The sequence below is a fragment of the Bufo bufo genome, chromosome 3 (assembly GCF_905171765.1).
Source record: "Bufo bufo chromosome 3, aBufBuf1.1, whole genome shotgun sequence".
NCBI lineage: Eukaryota > Metazoa > Chordata > Amphibia > Anura > Bufonidae > Bufo > Bufo bufo.
In genome coordinates this window covers 643302528-643321636 of record NC_053391.1, presented here as the reverse complement: position 1 = coordinate 643321636, position 19109 = coordinate 643302528, and positions in this window count along the sequence as shown.

Genomic DNA, 19109 nt, shown 5'->3' with positions numbered 1-19109 from the left:
ATCCCAGACACTAGAGGGAGATAGGGAGCCCCTAGTATAAATGTTCAGGCCCAGACAGGGAGGAGAGAGTTCAGAGTCAGGAGTCTGTGAAGACAGAAGTCAGAAGGCACCAGCCAGAGATATGCTGAGGGCCTCCTCCTGACATGCAGCTTGATAGCCCTGGCTGCTAGCCATGACCAGGAGGCTAGTGAAGAATCCTAGCCTGCCTGAAGTCCAAGAGAGCCTTAGTTAGCTCAGAAGACACCCCAGTAGCAGGACAGGACCTCCTGGGAGAAACCTGCAGTCATGCTCAAGTCAAGTAAGGATATTTCCAGCCAAGATAAGTACACTAATAGGCAGAGGAACTATAAAGCAAAGCAAGGATTTTATACGGGAGGAAGATATATATTTTACCAAGGATTTAAGCCAGCATTTAGGCATCCGGGCCTTGGGATTGAAACCAGACAGGAGTTCTAAAAAGGACAGTGTACGCTATTTCTGAGGAAAGGTACAACCTGATTCTGAGTGTGTTGTGGATTTACCCTCTGAGTATCTTGCATGATCAATACCTACCATCTTGTGAAATAAACCTGCTTGTGAAGCTTGTGATATAAAGGACTGCATTATTATCTTGATGTACAAAGTTGGACTGTTAAGTAAAGCAACGTTTGGTTCACTATACCACCTGTGTACCTCACTTATTCCAACTATAAATCGGTGTGCCACCGTTACAGGCACTGGCGTCACGAATCCAAAAGGGACCTTGCTTCAGGCACTCAAAATACCTGTAACATCCAGGGCACCTCATCCACCATCAGGCCTGGTCCCTACATACCGAGTGTGCCCCAGAGGAACTGTGTCTACCTCTCCTTCACTGCCGCATGCCTGCCCAGGGTTCTCCAATACAGTGAGCAACCCTCGATTTCCCATAACCGTGACCTCACTTCGCTATACCCTGCAGGTCCGGCGTGCTGCAAGGGGAGGCCGGTCATGAAGAGGGTTTTGGGTGTGAGGGGACAGGTGAGTTAAGGGTTAAGGTGCAGAGGTAGGAAGTTAGAAAGGGCGGGAGTAGTCATGAGAACGAGGGGGAGGGGCTGCTGGTCAGAGTGAGGAGGAGGCGGGGGGCAGAGGCATTCGGCCAGGGAAAGCAAACGGAGCAGGATCATGTCAGCGCTGCCGTTATCAGTGGAAGAGATGCTGGAGATACTGCGCAGGGAGGCGGAGGTGCGGGGGCCTGGCTGGTTGCAGGAGCAGGTGGGTGCATGCGTTATTGCCCCTGCTTCTGCAGATGCCACCACTGTACGGGCTGTCCGGCCGTGGCGGGGTGTCCCACCGGCGCGCCTTAGTCCTGAAAGCACCCCCAGGGTCCGGCGCCGAGTAGGGAGCCCCTCCAGGGACCCTCCGCGGCGGAGAGGCTCTGCTCAGCCTTCAGCAGGGCGCTCTCGTCGCGGGAGGAATCCCAGTACACGGCGGGGCCCAGAGCAGAGTGGGACGCCCCTTCCCCCACTCTCACCTGCTAGTCTTCAGGATACAGGACCAGGAACGGTCGACCGGCCCAGTCCAGGTCCTAGAGGGCGGTCTACTCAGCGGTGTGAGGAGATCCATATGCTTCGGGTTGCACAGAGTGAGCGAGAAGAGCTGTGCAGGCCCAGTGAAGTTTCGTGTGGAGCGGGAGCAGCGTCTTCGTGCCAGAGGCCGGTCAGCATTATACAGCGGCCAGTACAAGTCGTCCGGGAGGAGTCGCCTTCAACGTCCAGGAGGAGCGCCGAAGTTGAGGCTGAGCAGCGGGAGTCAGGACTTGCGGCAGTGTGAATCACAGCGCCTGTGGTGCCTGGTGAGATTAATTGGGGTCCCTTATTAGCGCAGGGCTTCCCGGTAGGAAGTGTTGGCGGTGGGGTGGCCATGGGTGATTTAGGAAAAGGTTTGGGGCAGTTGCTTGGGGGTCTGGCGGGGTGGTTGGCTAGTTTGGGGTCCGTGGGCGGGTCGCCATTACCGGCATGGGGGGTGTTGTCGGGACCGGTAGCCGGGTCGAGTGGGGGGTCGGTGTCTGTGGAGACTCAAGTGGGGGGTGAGGAAGAGGGGCAGAGGTTGGATGATAGAGCGCGTGGGGAGGTGTATGTGTGCTTTGAGGGCCCTTTGGGGGCCCATTTGAAGCAGGAGGTGAAAGAAAAAATCTGGAAAGGGGAATATGTTGAAATTTTTTCCTTGCTTCCTTTGGAGCGGTTTAATTTGGATAGGGGTAAGAAGGATGAGGGAAAGAAAGAGGAGGAAGAGAAGCGGCGGCATAGGTTGATCCCCCGCACATTTGCTAATTGGCTGCAAGCGTTTGCCATATTAGCAAGTGTCATTGGGGAGAGGTCTCCGGAATGTTGTTCGGCGTTATTCTGTTACCAGGATGCGATAGGTGAGGCATAGGTGTGGGGTGGCTCCGTTACGATGAGCAGTTTCGGCAGTGTAAGGCGGTTAGGTCAGATATACGGTGGGACCACAAAGACATCGGGTTGTGGTTGAAGGTGACGGCACCGCCTAGGGCTGGGCAATCCTTTCGGGCTGAGCCCGGGGGATCGTCCCCGGGGGCATTGGCAGCAGCGTCAGCAAAAGGGTTATGTTTCCTCTTTAATGAAGGGAGCTGCAGATTTGGAGCTAAGTGCAAACTCAAGCATGAATGCTCAGGGTGTGGAGGGTCGCATGAGGCTAGCCGTTGCTTTAGAAGGGGGAGACAGACGGGGGGGGGGGGATGGTGTTGGAAAGGGGCCGGACACCGGTGCAGGTGGAAAGGATGCAGGAATTTCTAGATAGGTACCCGGACCGGGCGGCGGCCAGGCTATTGGGTGATGGATTTAGATTTGGTTTTCGCATCCCGGCAGAGGTAACGGCGGGGCCTGTGGTTCATAAGAATCTTAGGTCTGCGCTTGATCATGCGGATGTGGTGACCGAGAAGTTAAATAGGGAGGTTGAGTTGGGGCGGATGGCTGGCCCGTTTAGTGCGCCACCGCTTCCGAACCTTAGAGTGTCTCCGTTGGGGGTGGTGCCTAAGAAGGAGCTGAACAAGTTTCGGCTCATTCATCACTTGTCTTACCCGAAAGGTGCGTCGGTCAATGATGGTATAGATCCTGAATTGTGTTCCGTGGTGTATACCTCATTTGATGCGGCTGTTACAGTAGGTGTTTGTGAGATTGTGTTTTCAGCACGACAGCGTCGCGCTGATGCTCGGCGACGTGGTGCCGAGATCTCGCACTCACTGGGATAGCGACAGCACATCCCAGCAAGCGCGTCATAGAAGCGACGGGAGATCCGACTTGGATTCCCGCCAATTCTACACGTGTGCGGCGTTTGTTATGAATCCTGAGGGGGAAGTCCCCGCCGGATTTTAAATAAAAATCCGACCTGGGTCCCGCCCTCAGGAGCATACCGGGCCCTTAGGTCTGTTATGGGTTGTAAGGAGAGCCCCCCCTACGCCGAAAAAAACGGCGTAGGGGGTCCCCCTACAATCCATACCAGACCCGTATCCAAAGCACGCTACCCGGCCAGCCAGGAAGGGAGTGGGGACGAGCGAGCGCCCCCCCCCCCTCCTGAGCCGTACCAGGCTGCATGCCCTCAACATGGGGGGTTGGGTGCTCTGGGGCAGGGGGCGCACTGCGGCCCCCCCACCTCAGAGCACCCTGTCCCCATGTTGATGAGGACAGGGCCCCTTCCCGACAACCCTGGCCGTTGGTTGTCGGGGTATGCGGGAAGGAGGCTTATCGGAATCTGGGAGCCCCCTTTAATAAGGGGGCCCCCAGATACCGGCCCCCCACCCTAAGTGAATGAGTATGGGGTACATCGTACCCCTACCCATTCACCTGCAAGAAAAGTGGTAAAAACACAAATAAACCACACAGTGTATTAAAATATTTTATTTTTCTGCTCCGGAGGCCGCCCCCTGTCTTCTTTATTAGCTCTTTTACCAGGGGCGGCTCTTCTTCTTCCGATATCCCGACGGGTCTCCTCCGCTATCCGGGGGGGTCTTCTCAACTCTCCGGGGTTCTCCTTCTGTCTTCTCCTTCTGTCTTGTTGTCTCCTTCTGTCTTCTGTCTCCGGGGGGGGCTCTTCTTCTTCCGATATCCCGACGGGTCTTCTCCGCTATCCGGGGGGGTCTTCTCAACTCTCCGGGGTTCTCCTTCTGTCTTCTCCTTCTGTCTTCTCCTTCTGTCTTGTTGTCTCGGCGCACCCCGATTCTTCGTCTTCTCTTCTTGTTTTCGCCTCTCTCTGTTGTTGACTCGGCGCACCCCGGTTCTTCGTCTCGCGAGACTCGGCGCACCCCGATTCTTCGTCTCGCGAGACTCGGCGCACCCCGATTCTTCGTCTCGCGAGACGAAGAACCGGGGTGCGCCGAGTCAACAACAGAGAGAGGCGAAAACAAGAAGAGAAGACGAAGAATCGGGGTGCGCCGAGACAACAAGACAGAAGGAGAAGACAGAAGGAGAAGACAGAAGGAGAACCCCGGAGAGTTGAGAAGACCCCCCCGGATAGCGGAGAAGACCCGTCGGGATATCGGAAGAAGAAGAGCCCCCCCCGGAGACAGAAGACAGAAGGAGACAACAAGACAGAAGGAGAAGACAGAAGGAGAACCCCGGAGAGTTGAGAAGACCCCCCCGGATAGCGGAGAAGACCCGTCGGGATATCGGAAGAAGAAGAGCCCCCCCCTGGTAAAAGAGCTAATAAAGAAGACAGGGGGCGGCCTCCGGAGCAGAAAAATAAAATATTTTAATACACTGTGTGGTTTATTTGTGTTTTTACCACTTTTCTTGCAGGTGAATGGGTAGGGGTACGATGTACCCCATACTCATTCACTTAGGGTGGGGGGCCGGTATCTGGGGGCCCCCTTATTAAAGGGGGCTCCCAGATTCCGATAAGCCTCCCGCCCGCATACCCCGACAACCAACGGCCAGGGTTGTCGGGAAGGGGCCCTGTCCTCATCAACATGGGGACAGGGTGCTCTGAGGTGGGGGGGGCCGCAGTGCGCCCCCTGCCCCAGAGCACCCAACCCCCCATGTTGAGGGCATGCAGCCTGGTACGGCTCAGGAGGGGGGGGGGGGGGGGGGCGCTCGCTCGTCCCCACTCCCTTCCTGGCTGGCCGGGTAGCGTGCTTTGGATACGGGTCTGGTATGGATTGTAGGGGGACCCCCTACGCCGTTTTTTTCGGCGTAGGGGGGGCTCTCCTTACAACCCATAACAGACCTAAGGGCCCGGTATGCTCTTGAGGGCGGGACCCAGGCCGGATTTTTATTTAAAATCCGGCGGGGACTTCCCCCTCAGGATTCATAACAAACGCCGCACACGTGTAGAATTGGCGGGAATCCAAGTCGGATCTCCCGTCGCTTCTATGACGCGCTTGCTCTCCATCGCGGCAAGCCAGCTCGGCGCTGGCTCCCGCGATGGGGCTCGTATGTGCTCAATCTCGCCGAGAAATACAGCGAGATTGACACAAAATCGGGTTCACCTACTGTAGGTGAGTGAGACGGTGTGGGCAGGGGGCGTTGTTGGCAAAAGTTGATGTTGAAGCGGCTTTTCGGCTGCTTCCGGTTCATGTGGAGAGCATGGGTTTGTTGGGGTGTTATTGGGGGGGGGAGTATTTTGTGGATAGGTGTTTGCCTATGGGGTGCTCTCTCTCTTGTGCGTATTTTGAGACGTTCAGCTGGTTTTTGGAGTGGGTGGTGGTAGATGTTTCGGGTTGTGCATCGGTTATTCACTATTTAGATGACTTTTTGTGTTTGGGGCCTGCGAATTCTCGGGTATGTTCTTTGTTGTTGCACACGGTTCAGTCAGTTTTTGCGCGTTTTGGCGTGCCGTTAGCGATGGAGAAGACGGTGGGTCCAGTTACTGAATTGTGTTTCCTGGGGATTGTTATAGACACAGAGAGGATGGAGTGTAGGCTTCCTATGGACAAGGTGCTGGATTTGAGGCGCGAAATCGATCAGGCCATAGTGAGGGAGAAGATTAGGTTGAGGGAGCTGCAGTCATTATTAGGGAAGCTTAATTTTGCATGTCAGATTATGCCGATGGGCAGGATTTTTTGTAGAAGGCTGGCTGCCGCTACAGCGGGTGTGTCTGCGCCTTATCACTTTATTAGGTTGCGAAAAGAGTTGAAAGGTGACTTAAGGGTTTGGGCAGAATTTTTAGGTCATTATAATGGGAGGACGTTAGTTATGGAGGAAGTTTGTGATGTTGCAGATTTTGAATTGTATACGGACGCGTCGGGGGGTGTGGGTTTTGGCGCTTATTGTCAAGTGCAGTGGTGTGCGGGTGGTTGGCCAGAGTCGTGGGTGGAGCGCGGTTGGGTGACGAATATTGCACTGTTAGAGTTGTTTCCTATTGTTATGGCGGTGGTGTTGTGGGGGGATAGGTTTGAGAATAGGAAGGTGCGCTTTAATTGTGATAATTTGGGGGTTGTTCAGGCTATTAACAGTTTATCAGCATCCTCCCCTCCGGTGGTTAAGCTTTTACAGTTTTTGGTGTTACGGTGTTTGTCGATTAACGTTTGGGTGGTGGCGAAGCATGTGGCTGGAGTGACTAATTCTGTGGCGGACTCTCTTTCTCGTTTACAGTGGGAGCGGTTCCGGCTTCTTGTGCCAGAAGCGGAGTTGGAGGGCCTGGAGTGTCCGTCATGGCTGTGGGGGATCTTGGAGGAGAGGTGATGGGGTTGCTTAGGGATTCGCTAAGCCCTGGTACGTGGAGGGAGTATGGAAAGGCATTGGGGATTGGGGTGCAGGGGGGGATGATGGGGGGGTTAAGCTGGTTATGTTATTGGAGCATTTAAAAGGTGAGGGTTGGTCAGTGTCCAAATTGAATCGGTTGATTGCAGGTGTAGCCTTTGGTTTTTTCGGCTGCGGGGATTGGTGGATTTAACAAAATGTTTTTTAGTGAGGCAGGTTCTGAAAGGCTGGCGCAGAGAGGCGGGTAGGGTGATGGATAGGAGGAGACCGGTGTCTTTTGAGCTATTGGTTCAGATGGGTGAGAAGTTGAGCGTGGTGTGTAGCTCAGGATGGGAGCTGGGGTTGTTTAGGGCGGCATTTGCGTTAGCATTTTTTGGGGCTTTCAGATTGGGTGAGTTGGCGAGTGGCAGTGTTAGTTGTGCCGGGGGGTTGATTAGTGAGGTTGTGGAGATTGGGGAGGACAGGGTCATTGTGCGGATTCGTAGGTCTAAGACTGATCAAGAGGGCAGAGGTCAACAGTTTACTTTGTTTGCTGTTGCGGGTTGTGGTATGTGCCCTGTTCTGTGTTTGAGGAGGTATTGGTCTGGCAGGGAGAAGGATTCGTTGCCATTTTTTCGTCATGAGGATGGTTCGTTTCTGTCGAGATTTCAATTCTTGGCGGTGTTTAAAAAATGTTTGAGGTTTTTGGGGGTGCATGATACAGAGTATTCTGGTCATTCATTCAGGATTGGTGCTGCGACTGAGGCGGCAAGATTGGGGGTCAGTGATGAGGCAATTATGAGGATCGGGCGTTGGGAGTCGGCGCGATTTCGATCCTATGTTAGGCTGGGTCTTCTGTAATTGTGGATCAATGGTTGGGGCGTTGTGTTAATTTTGTTTTTGTTTGCTTGCAGGTTTGCCGGTGGCCTTGGTCTGGATTTTAGGACATTCCTATGTTTTCTGGGGGGCGATTAGAGCAGATGTTAGGCCGAATGGCCGCCAGCTGGGAGTGAGTTCGGAGGTTGCTACGGTTAGGTGGTTAGGGGTTAGAGGAATGTTGTGGGGGGGAGGTTTGCGGGAGGTTCAGCGGTTTGCGCGTTTAGACAGGCCTCCGGATGTGTTGGTGCTTCATGTGGGGGGCAATGACTTGGGGAGGCGGCCATTTAGGGAGTTGGTGAGAGATGTGAAGTTTGATCTGCTGAGGATTTGGGCGCTATTTCCGGGTGTTGTTACAGTGTGGTCTGATATTGTACCGCGTAAGTCTTGGAGGGAGGCTAGGTCTGTGGAGAGCATTAATAAAGCCCGGATAAATGTGAATAGGGCAGTGGGCAGGTTTATGGCACGGAATGGGGCTGTGGCGGTACGTCATGAGGAGTTGGAAAGAGGAGTTGGTGCATTTTGGAGAGCAGATGGGGTGCATTTGAATGCGGTGGGGACTGATTTGTGGTCTTTGGGGATCCAGAATGGAGTGGAGATAGCGTTACGGATGTGGAGGGACGCGCAGGCTTGAGGAGGTCAAGTTGCGCGTTCTTGGAGGCGGGGGAGGTCCTGGAAGTGGAAAATATGGTGGTATCTGAGGATGGGAGGGCCCCGCGGTAGGGGCTGGACTCTCATGGAGGAGCCGGTACTAACAAACTAGGCGTCCATCAGTTGCTGCCTCCGAGCTGGGTTCAACGGCTGGGGGCAAGATGGAGTCGCAGGTTTGTTACGGTGTTTATGAGGTTATTGGGGCTTCTAGGACCTCCCTCGTCATTGGTTAATTTATTAAGTTATGTTATGTATTTATTTAATAAACGGCTGCTGTGGCCGATTAAATCCAAGCAGTGGTGTTGTGTGTTCATTTATATGGGGCTGGGAAGGAGTGACATATTATGTGGGGATAAGGGACCGAACATATAGCCAATTCCCTCTTCATGCCTCCTCCTCAACTGGTCTCCACTCCAGTCCTGCCAGTGCCACTCCAGTCTGCTGTGACTAGTGTCGTGACTCGTGTGCTCTAAAAAAAAGTAAGTGAAAGAAAGTGAGAACTTAGGATTTCTGAGATACTTGATCTGAATTCTGGAGTTAAAAAGAGCTGCCTGCAGAGTGGGGCCCCCAAGAGAAGCAAGGGGCGCCCTCCTCATCATTGCAGGTCTGCAGGCAGCTCTTTTTAACTTCAGAATTCAGATCATCAGACTCTAATTTACACAAATTTACAGCACACACCCTGGCCTGTCGTGTCCACCATCAGACAGGGGAGGGAAGAAACCCCAGAACTAGAGTGTGCCCCCCAACTTGGGGGGGCACACTGACAGTCTAGTTCTGGGGTTTCTTTTCTTCCCTCCCCTGTCTGATGGTGGACACGACAGGCCAGGGTGTGTGCTGTAATTAGTAAGTGAGAGTCTGATGATCTGAAGTTAAAAAGAGATGCCAGCAGTGATAAGGAGGGCGCCCCTTCCTTCTTTTGGGGGGCACACTCTAGTTCTGGTGTTCCCCCCCTTATATAACAGACTAAGGGTACTTTTACACTTGCGGCAGGACGTATCCGGCAGGCTGTTCAGCCTGTCGGATCCGTCCTGCCGCTATTTCGCTGGACCGCTGCTCCGTCCCCATTGACTATAATGGGGATGGGGGCGGAGCTCCGGCGCAGCACTGCGCGGTGAGAGGCCACCGGATGAAAAAGTCGGACTTGCAGTACTTTTCGGCCGCCAGCCTTTCACCGCACACTGCCACGCTGCACCAGAGCTCCGTCCCCGTTCCCATTAAAGTCAATAGGGATGGAGTGGCGGCAAGGCGAAATAGCGGCAGGACGGATCCAACAGGCTGAACAGCCTGTCGGATCCGTCCTGCCGCAAGTGTGAAACTACCCTAAGTTCTGCTCCTTATTGAAGGTTGCTGTACTCGCAGTAGATGGTTCCACTGTGGGCGGTCTGGTGGTGGCAGAGGCACTACTGTGGCAGGCACCAGGCTAGTCTGGACTGGGAGTCTGATGGGACTGACTTGTAAAAGTTAGATGAGAGAGAAAAGTCTGAGTGCACTCAGACTTTTCTCTCTCATCTAACTGAAGACGCATGGTAAGGCCCCATTCACACATCCGTAAGTGTTTTGTGGATCCGCAAAACACTGACATCAGTAATGTGCGATCCGTAATTTGCGGACCGCACATTGCCGACACTGCATAGAATATGCCTACTTTTGTCCGCAGTTGCGGACAATAGTAGGACATGTTCTATTTTTTTTCGGGAACGGAATTGCGGACCCGGAAGTGCGGGTCCGCAACCCCGTGTCCAGGCTGCATAGAACCGTATCGTGCGGCTCCATAAAAATTAATGGGTCCGCAATTCCGTTCAGCAAAATGCGGAACAGAATTGCGGACGTATGAATGGGGCCTTATTGGTAGGTGCCAGACCAGATGTGACAACTCCAGACCCCAGAATCTGCTCTGCACCCCTATAGTATATGAAGTGGCACTGCCTTGGGGTGCCCCATTACAGGACCAATGATCCAGCTTCCAGCCCGTTACTCTCCTGGGGCAGAGGGCTGGTCTGGTGGTGGCAGGCAGTACTGTGGGACTTGTAAAAGTTACTCTGGAGTCCGGATTAATTGGGTCCTGGATCATGGTCCTGTAATGGGGCACTCCACCTACCATGTCGTCTTATGCAACTGCGGCATATGGCGGTTGATATAAGTGGTTCCGCAGATTGTGTGCGGACCACAAATACAAATGTTTGAATGAGGGAGGCCTTACAAATAGAAAATCCACATGAATTTCTGTCCGGATTTCTGTGTTTTCTGCACTAATTCCACGTGTTACTTTCTGTTTTTTGTTGCAGATTTTCGTGGATCTCAGACAAACGTTGAAAATGGTGAAAACAGCACAAAGAATTGGCTGCAGATTTCACAATCCAGGTGAATTACCGCTCAGAAATAAAAAGAAAATTGTACAATTGCAAAGAGCAGGACACTGGGTCAGTGGGAATGCTTTGCAGTGGGTCAGTTTATATGTGTATAAGTTTGTGACGCCAGTTGCAGCTTGCGCAGGTACTGTAGCAGGGCCCTTTAAGATGTTATGAGCTCACGTACCAGGTGAGGAATGCCAGAGGGGGATAATGTCTCTGTATAGTAGATATGGTAGTGTCAACGGTGTCTCCTACCTGTGGTACGGCTGGACTCCTGTATCCCGGCTCACATGCAACAAAATTGAGTGTGGTTAATAGGAGTAACTGAGGAATGATGGGATTCCACACAGATAGTAGGGTCCAACTTGTCTTTACTTGGTGCTATGATATGCAGCTTTGATTCATACAAGTTACAGCGTTAGTTAGCGTGAGTCCCAGCAGGTTTTGCCAATATGTGGCATCAATTTATATGTTTTCGGCATCGGATCATACGCCTATTAGAATCTAGCAGTTATCTATCTTCTGCTCTGTCTTTAGTCTGCTTAGTTTGGGTCTGACTAGCTGGTGAGGTAATTATCTTCTCTTTGTCTTAGGACCTTTACTTACAGGACTGCTCGCAGGGTATGGTGGTTTCTTCCTGGAGATCTATACGTCTTGTGAAGGGCTGCTTTCCTGGTCTACCAGCTGAGGTAAGGGACTCAGGCTGGGAAGGTTGATCTGGGGCCTCAGCCGAGGCTTGGATCCTTGTTTGGGGTCCCTGTTTCTGGGAGCTCCTACTAACACAGCCTACCCCAGCAGGGGGGTGGCTCACACTGCCTAGAACTTTCCTTCCTCCCCCTGAAGTAGGATCTGGGAACATTCCACTCCTCCTCAGAAAGGGGGGAGCTAGCCTGGAATGGTCTATTCTAGTCTAGATATATTAACTAACCATGGTCTGCTTACATATTGCTGCCACCTACTGGTGTACATTGAGAATTACAGCAAATATACAATACAGGCCTAGAAAATGCACATTATGAAGAGAGTGATGCAAACTTATACCAGATGACAAGCAAAGCCCTTGTAGCACGGTGGATTTTCTGCTGGAGTAGGGTTCCCACCCCTATAAATAATAAATTCAGAGACTCCAGCCAAGTTTGTGTAAAGTGCAATTCTGTTTATTTAGCAAACAATGGTAGTTGCTATGGCAAAGTAAATAGTGACGTTTCGGCACATCCGTGCCTTCATCAGACCAGTGCCGCTTGTAGTACAGAAGATCTCAGGTGTGGACGCAGTAGCCACACCAAGGCGCCTCTTCTCTTCAGCGGTACAACCGCATGTTTTTCCCTCTACTGCGTCCACACCTGAGATCTTCTGCACTACAAGCGGCACTGGTCTGATGAAGGCACGGATGTGCCGAATCGTCACTATTTACTTTGCCGTAGCAACTACCATTGTTTGCTAAATAAACAGAATTGCACTTTACACAAACTTGGCTGGAGTCTCTGAATTTATTATACCAGATGACAATATGCATATACCTAACATGTTGTTGCGCAGAGTTTAGTGACATACTTCAGGATGTTACATACCCCTTTACTTTAAGATAAGCCGTCCTCGGCGCATGGTAGACAGTTGAGGAATAAGCTCTGGGTACCCAATATAATACAGAGTGCTGCATGAATATACATATAATGACATTACATAGACAAAACACATAACGGTTTCCGCGAGGTTCCTGCCCGCTAGAGTAAGGTGTCCAACACACAGTTTCCTTCTCTTGGTATAACCAGTGAACCTATAACTGCACAAAGCAAACATCACTGACTGACTTTGTATGTTCTGGCCCTAAAACATCAAAGAAAGCATGGGGGTGTCTTTACTCCGTAATCCCACCATTATGTAATGCAAATCCCGCAAATAGGAGGGTGGCTTTATCCTGTATTCCCTTCCCTGCATCATAGCCTGAAGAAATTAGGCTTATAGCACGATCACTATGATGTCTATGAGGAAGCTAAATATAAGGCTCTAAGGCTTGAGGTACCATACCTTAGGCAAACGCTCAGAAGGGGAGGTATGTATCGTCTCCATGTCTTCTGGCAAGTCACAGGAGGAGGGTCTTTAATCCCGTGCGCTCCTGGAAATGAGACACCTCCGGATGGGAACAATCCGGAACATAAAACAAGCGGGAAGGAGCAGCCTAGGGCTTCTAACGATTCCCGAAGCAGCAGGGGTACCTGTGAAGTTGGATCTGCCTGGACTTACCACTTGGTCCTACCCGGGTGTAGGCCATTGGTGTAAAACGTCCCTATGAAGACAGTCCGTATAAAGGGGGAGAGAACAAGAGCTGTGAAAAGGCATACTTTAAGTAAGTTGCTACATTTTGGTTAAGTGCAATTATTCGGAATAGTGCATAAATTCACATTGTGGCATCTAGAATGATAATACACACAATGGGAAGGATACTTAAACGTTACATAACAGTAGACAGGTACATTAGTGCAAAATTATCATAATAGGACAATCACAAAGAGCTCAGGTATCACGTTTGAGTCTTTTCTTTGGCACAAAGAGCTCAGGTATCACGTTTGAGTCTTTTCTTTGGGTGCAAGCTTTTATGTTGCTGTAAAACATTTAATATAAAATAGTGCAAATTTTATAAGTGCAAGGCTAGGCTCAACAATAACTTGAGTCCTTATTCCTGGAAGTGCTTGAAGTTGTAGAATCCTCTGGAAATTGATAAAAGTACTTTGCAATCCACAGGGCAAAAGTTAATTGTAATCCAAAGGGTTAAAATATTTAATAGCAGCAACAGGCTATCAAGTAACCTGAGAAAGGGGATAAAACAGTTAACTTGAAAGTGAAGAGGTTAAGTGCTGATGGGGGGAGTCCTAAATGACAAGACCATCTGGATGAGGACAAACAATGGCAACCTGAAACAAAACGGTTAAAAGCACACAAAATGCCAAACAGGTCCTCACCCGTCAGGTAGCAGTCCACGGAGTGGCTCCCAAAACAATGTCACTTGTTGGTTTTCTTTATGATGGGGACACCTTACAGGTAGGTGTCCAGCTCATCGTCGCTATTAGAGCTGCTGAAGTGCATTAGAGGTTGCTCTAGCCTCTGCTGGTAGCTGAGGGTAGTGTTGGTAATGGTGCGCCACTGCTTTCTACCGGTTGTGGTAGGGATAGGCTGTGCCGACAGCCTGGAAAATGCTGCAGTAGCTTGCCACAGACCGGAATCCACAGCCGGTGCGGGAAGGGGCAGAACTTCTGGTTGCAGAGGCTCAGGTAGACCTGGAGCAGATTGTGAAGACTGCTTCCAGGGCAGCATGTAAGGCGGCATAAAGCATGGCTGTACTTTAGGGTTGAAGGTTAATACGCTATTGTTTATCTGTCCCACCCGCAGGGTTGGTGGCGGTGACAGGTCCGGTATTAGTGGTGCCGGTGCAGGCTGTACCTTTTCTCTGAAAAGTAAGCGACCATCCGGGGTTTCTTGTAGGCATCTGGTCCTGCCCGCAGAGCCTGGATCCTCCTGCCAGGACTCTGGGGTAATGGCAGGGGAAAGTGGTTTATGCAGTAGGTTGACTCCAGCGGCAAAGAGTCCCTGCATGGACCGCATGGGGGTGTATTCTACCTGGCCCCCTACATAAAGGTTATGCCTTTCCTGGGGTAGATAGTGCCGTTTTACTGAGCGGCGGCCCACAAAGACTTCAGTCCCTGAGTGGTTGTCCTGCAGGAATCCTACACCCCGTTCTACAGAGAACCATAATACAGTTCCTGTACGCCGGGTCAGTTTAGGGTCTCCTGACTGGGGGCTGTCGAGGACCTGCTTTACCCACACTTCAATGGCCGACTTATACTCCCAGGCCGTCTTGGCAAACGCGGTAATCTCATGGGGTACCTCAGGATTCAGGCTGCTTAACTGGCTGTAGCTGGGCGGCGGAGTGGAATCACCAGCCGCCTCCGCCGCACCAGTCGGTGGCAGTGGCTTTGCGGGCCTGAGGCTGATGGCAGGTTTTGGAGTCCCAGGACGTGGCGGGGGAACGGGCACGGACCGGCTCGAGGCCTCAGGGAGCGCGGCAGCTCGTACCTGAAGTTGCAGCCGGGCGGCCGATTCCGGTACTTTCTGCTGGGCTTCTCGGGATTCAGGCGCCATCTGGGTCACTGGCTTCTCCACAGCTGATGCAGCGACGTCAGCGGCGTCCTCCGCGGGAACAGTCTCAACGTCGACCTCCATCTGGCGTGGCACGTCACCTTCCGCGGGGGCGCTTGACAAGGTGGAGGAATCCACGGCCTCCGAGAACTCCATCAGGTCAGGGCCTTGTGCAGCAGGAACCGGGACCTCATAGATGCTCGGTAAGGTAGGCGGTCTTGCTCTCATTGGCAGGGAGGAATCCACAGCCTCCGGGATAGCAGCGAATACGGAGGGCCCAGTCTTCTGGACGATCTGGGAAACTTGTATCTTAGGTGGACGCTCCTCATAGACGGCTTCTCCACAAATCGCCATCTGGATCCACCAAGGTTGAGGAAGCGCCATCTTGATGTCTTCTTCCCTTCGGCAGATAGCAGGTTCTGAGGGCGCAGCCCAGGGGGTGGAGACTTTATCACCTCGGTCCGCAATAGAAAGTTCATGGTGGGCAGTCTCTATTTTTCCCGCTCCTGAAGGGGCGTATTCGACATCTTCGTGCCTTTCTTGAGGGGGTGTTGCTAATTTTTCCCGTTTCTGGGGGGTGTAAACAGCATTTTCGCGGTCTTAAGAGGGCGTTCCTTTGTCTTTGGGCATGAAGATGAGGCGCCATTTTAAACGAATATGGCGAATTCTACAATATCGAATTAACACCTTGAATGCTGTAGCGCACGTCCAGCGCTTTCTGGTACAACAATACAAGTAAGAAAGTCACTTTTCAGCGATCTTTGCACAATCTTCAGCCCTTATTATACTGTGAAACATGCGGTTTTAAGTCCGTTTTTTAGCGCTTATTTGGATGCAGTTCTGTTGTTAGGGATGGACACACAATTCAATCCAATCCTGTTCGTGACGCCACTTGATGCAATGAGCAGGACACTGGGTCAGTGGGAATGCTATGCAGTGGGTCAGTTTATATGTGTATAAGTTTGTGACGCCAGTTGCAGCTTGCGCAGGTACTGTAGCAGGACCCTTTAAGATGTTATGAGCTCACGTACCAGGTGAGGAATGCCAGAGGGGGATAATGTCTCTGTATAGTAGATATGGTAGTGTCAACGGTGTCTCCTACCTGTGGTACGGCTGGACTCCTGTATCCCGCTCACATGCAGCAAAATTGAGTGTGGTTAATAGGAGTAACTGAGGAATGATGGAATTCCACACAGATAATAGGGTCCAACTTGTCTTTACTTGGTGGTATGATATGCAGCTTTGATCCATACAAGTTACAGCGTTAGTCTAGAGTCCCAGCAGGTTTTGGCAATATGTGGCAGGAATTTATATGTATTCTGCATCTGATCATTACGCCTATTAGAATCTGGTAGGTATCTATCTTCTGCTCTGTCTTTAGTCTGCTTAGTTTGGGTCTGACTAGCCGGTGAGGTAATTATCTTCTCTTTGTCTTAGGATTTTCACTTGCAGGACTGCTCGCAGGGTATGGTGGTTTCTTCCTGGAGATCTATACGTCTTGTGAAGGGCTGCTTTCCTGGTCTACCAGCTGAGGTAAGGGACTCAGGCTGGGAAGGTTGATCTGGGGCCTCAGCCGAGGCTTGGATCCTTGGTTGGGGTCCCTGTTTCTGGGAGCTCCTACTAACACAGCCTACCCCAGCAGGGGGGTGGCTCACACTGCCTAGAACTTTCCTTCCTCCCCCTGAAGTAGGATGTGGGAACATTCCACTCCTCCTCAGAAAGGGGGGGAGCTAGCCTGGAATGGTCTATTTAAGTCTAGATATATTAACTAACCATGGTCTGCTTACATATTGCTGCCACCTACTGGTGTACATTGAGAATTACAGCAAATATACAATACAGGCCTAGAAAATGCACATTATGAAGAGAGCGATGCAAACTTATACCAGATGACAATATGCATATACCTATAAACATGTTGTAGCGAAGAGTTTAGTGACCTACTTCAGGATGTTACACAATCGGTTTGGAAAATATTATTTACTTTGCTTAGGCCTCTTTCACATTTGCGTTGTTGGGATCCGGCGTGCACTTCCGTTGCCGGAGGTGCCCGCCCGAGCCGGAAAAACGCAAGTGTACTGAAAGCATTTGAAGACGGAGTCGTCTTCAAAATGCTTTCAGTGTTACTATGGCACCCAGGATGCTATTAAAGTCCTGGATGCCATTGTAGGAGCGGGGAGCGGGGGGAGCAGTATACTTACAGTCCGTGCGGCTCCCGGGGCGCTCCAGAATGACGTCAGAGCGCCCCATGCGCATGGATGACGTGATCCATGTGATCACGTGATCCATGCACTTGGGGCGCCCTGACGTCACTCTGGAGCGCCCGGGGAGCCGCACGGACGGTAAGTATACCGCTCCCCCGATCCCCGCTACACTTTATTATGGCTGCCAGGACTTTAGCGTCCCGGCAGCCATGGTAACCACTCTGAAAAAGCTAAATGTCGGGTCTGGCAATGCGCCGAAACGACGTTTAGCTTAATGCCGGATCGGGATCAATGCCTTTCAATGGGCATTAATCCCGGATCCGGCCTTGCGGCAAGTCTTCAGGATTTTTGGCCGGAGCAAAAAGCGCAGCATGCTGCGGTATTTTCTCCGGCCAAAAAACGTTACGTTCCGGAACTGAAGACATCCTGATGCATCCTGAACGGATTTCTCTCCATTCAGAATGCATTAGGATAAAACTGATCAGGATTCTTCCGGCATAGAGCCCCGACGACGGAACTCTATGCCGGAAGAAAAGAACGCAGGTGTAAAAGAGCCCTTATAAGGTAGGGGGTATGTCCATGTGCTGAAACGTCTTAATTGGCTGTCCTGTACCACCTGATGGATGTGTCATGGGTAAAAGTTCTTCACAATGTAAAAGAATATGGGGGGCGCGAATATCTCCATATATTTGCATGTTTGGCGAATCGCGAAACACGCAAACTTCGCCGCGAAACGACCGCCCAGGCGAACCACAAGGCAATCTCTAGTCACCATATTTTCCTGCTGGTAAGGCATGGTGCACCCCAATGGGAAATAACTCCAGAGAGTCAATGTTTGCAGTAAACCAGTGTGCTTCTTTACTGGAGGAACTCAGTACAAGTCAACACATGCAAAGCACAGAACTGACTTCTTCGGTCTGAGACTTGAGCTAGCTGTCCGTCCCCCCCGCTCCTCTCTGTCTCTCTCAGGGTTTGTGGCTCAGTTGTCAAGCCGGTTCTCTGAAGTCCTGGATCCTGTTTGTGGGGGATTGCTTGGTTTTCGGGAGACGCTGTACGGATTTACTCAGCTGGAGTGTAAAATATCCGTAACACTGAGGATACTGGATTTCTGTGTAACATCAGCTGGTCCATTGCAAGTATGACCTGTCCTGAACTGTTTGCATTTTAATTCTTCAGTAAAGAAACCTGTTAGGCTGGTGGTCTGAGTCCACCGCTATCCTGCTGTCCCGCGCAGGTGCAGGCGTTGCTCCGCACTCCCTTTGTGTATTGGGTCTAGTACTCTGGGAACTTCGTTTCAGCACTGCCATAGTAAATCCTTCCCTTTTGCTCCCTGTCCAGCTGATGACTAAGGATCTGATCAGCCTCCCTATTTAGCTGGGCTTTGGATCCACCCTCTTGCCCGAGCTTTGAGGTTTTCTAGTCTCTAGTAACCAGTGAAGGTGTAATCTTTTATATGACTACCTCTGCACTGTACTTTGACTGTTTACAAACCAGGGCAGACAGAACAGGGATCAAGCTGAGGTTAGGTGGCGTAGCCTATCTAACCTAAACGTTTATTTTTGTCTGCCGGTTTCTGAAAGTTTTTACGCTTTTTATTTAATGCTCTGATTTCAATGCTTCATCATGGGCTATAAAAGGGACAGACTGAGCAGAAACATCAGCTAAAAACTCGCATGGCTGATTTTAATATGGGAATGGATACTATAACCTCCTCTCTAGGGGTTTTATTTCTCAGATGGTTTTCCAATTTATTCAACTATAAGTACACAGTTCATCATGCCATGTCTTGACATGGATATCCAAGAAATGGCTTGAATATGTGGGCAGGGAGTCTGGGCCTTACAGCCTGTTTTAGACTCTGGGCAAACAAGACAGATTTGTAGCAGATCTTTTCCATGCAGCTTCTACACTGAACATCAGTAACAAAATACAATTCAACACATGCAACTGGGGAGTACCACCTAAAAAAGACAACATCTAATGAAAGTGCCTTCAGATTTCCCCCAACTACAGGATAAATAGCAATCCATAGTACAGTACATAGATGGCTCTTGCCCTAATATGCATGTGGGACTTGTTGGATAAAACATAAATAAGCTACAACCACATGATGGTGAATGGTACTGTTTATTGGTGGTAGATGTCCTTTTCTGTCCCTCTGTACCACTAGTGGATGGTGTGATCTCCACTGAGGGCAAAGTCTAACAAGTCGCCATTTTCTTGTCGATGTTAAGATCCAT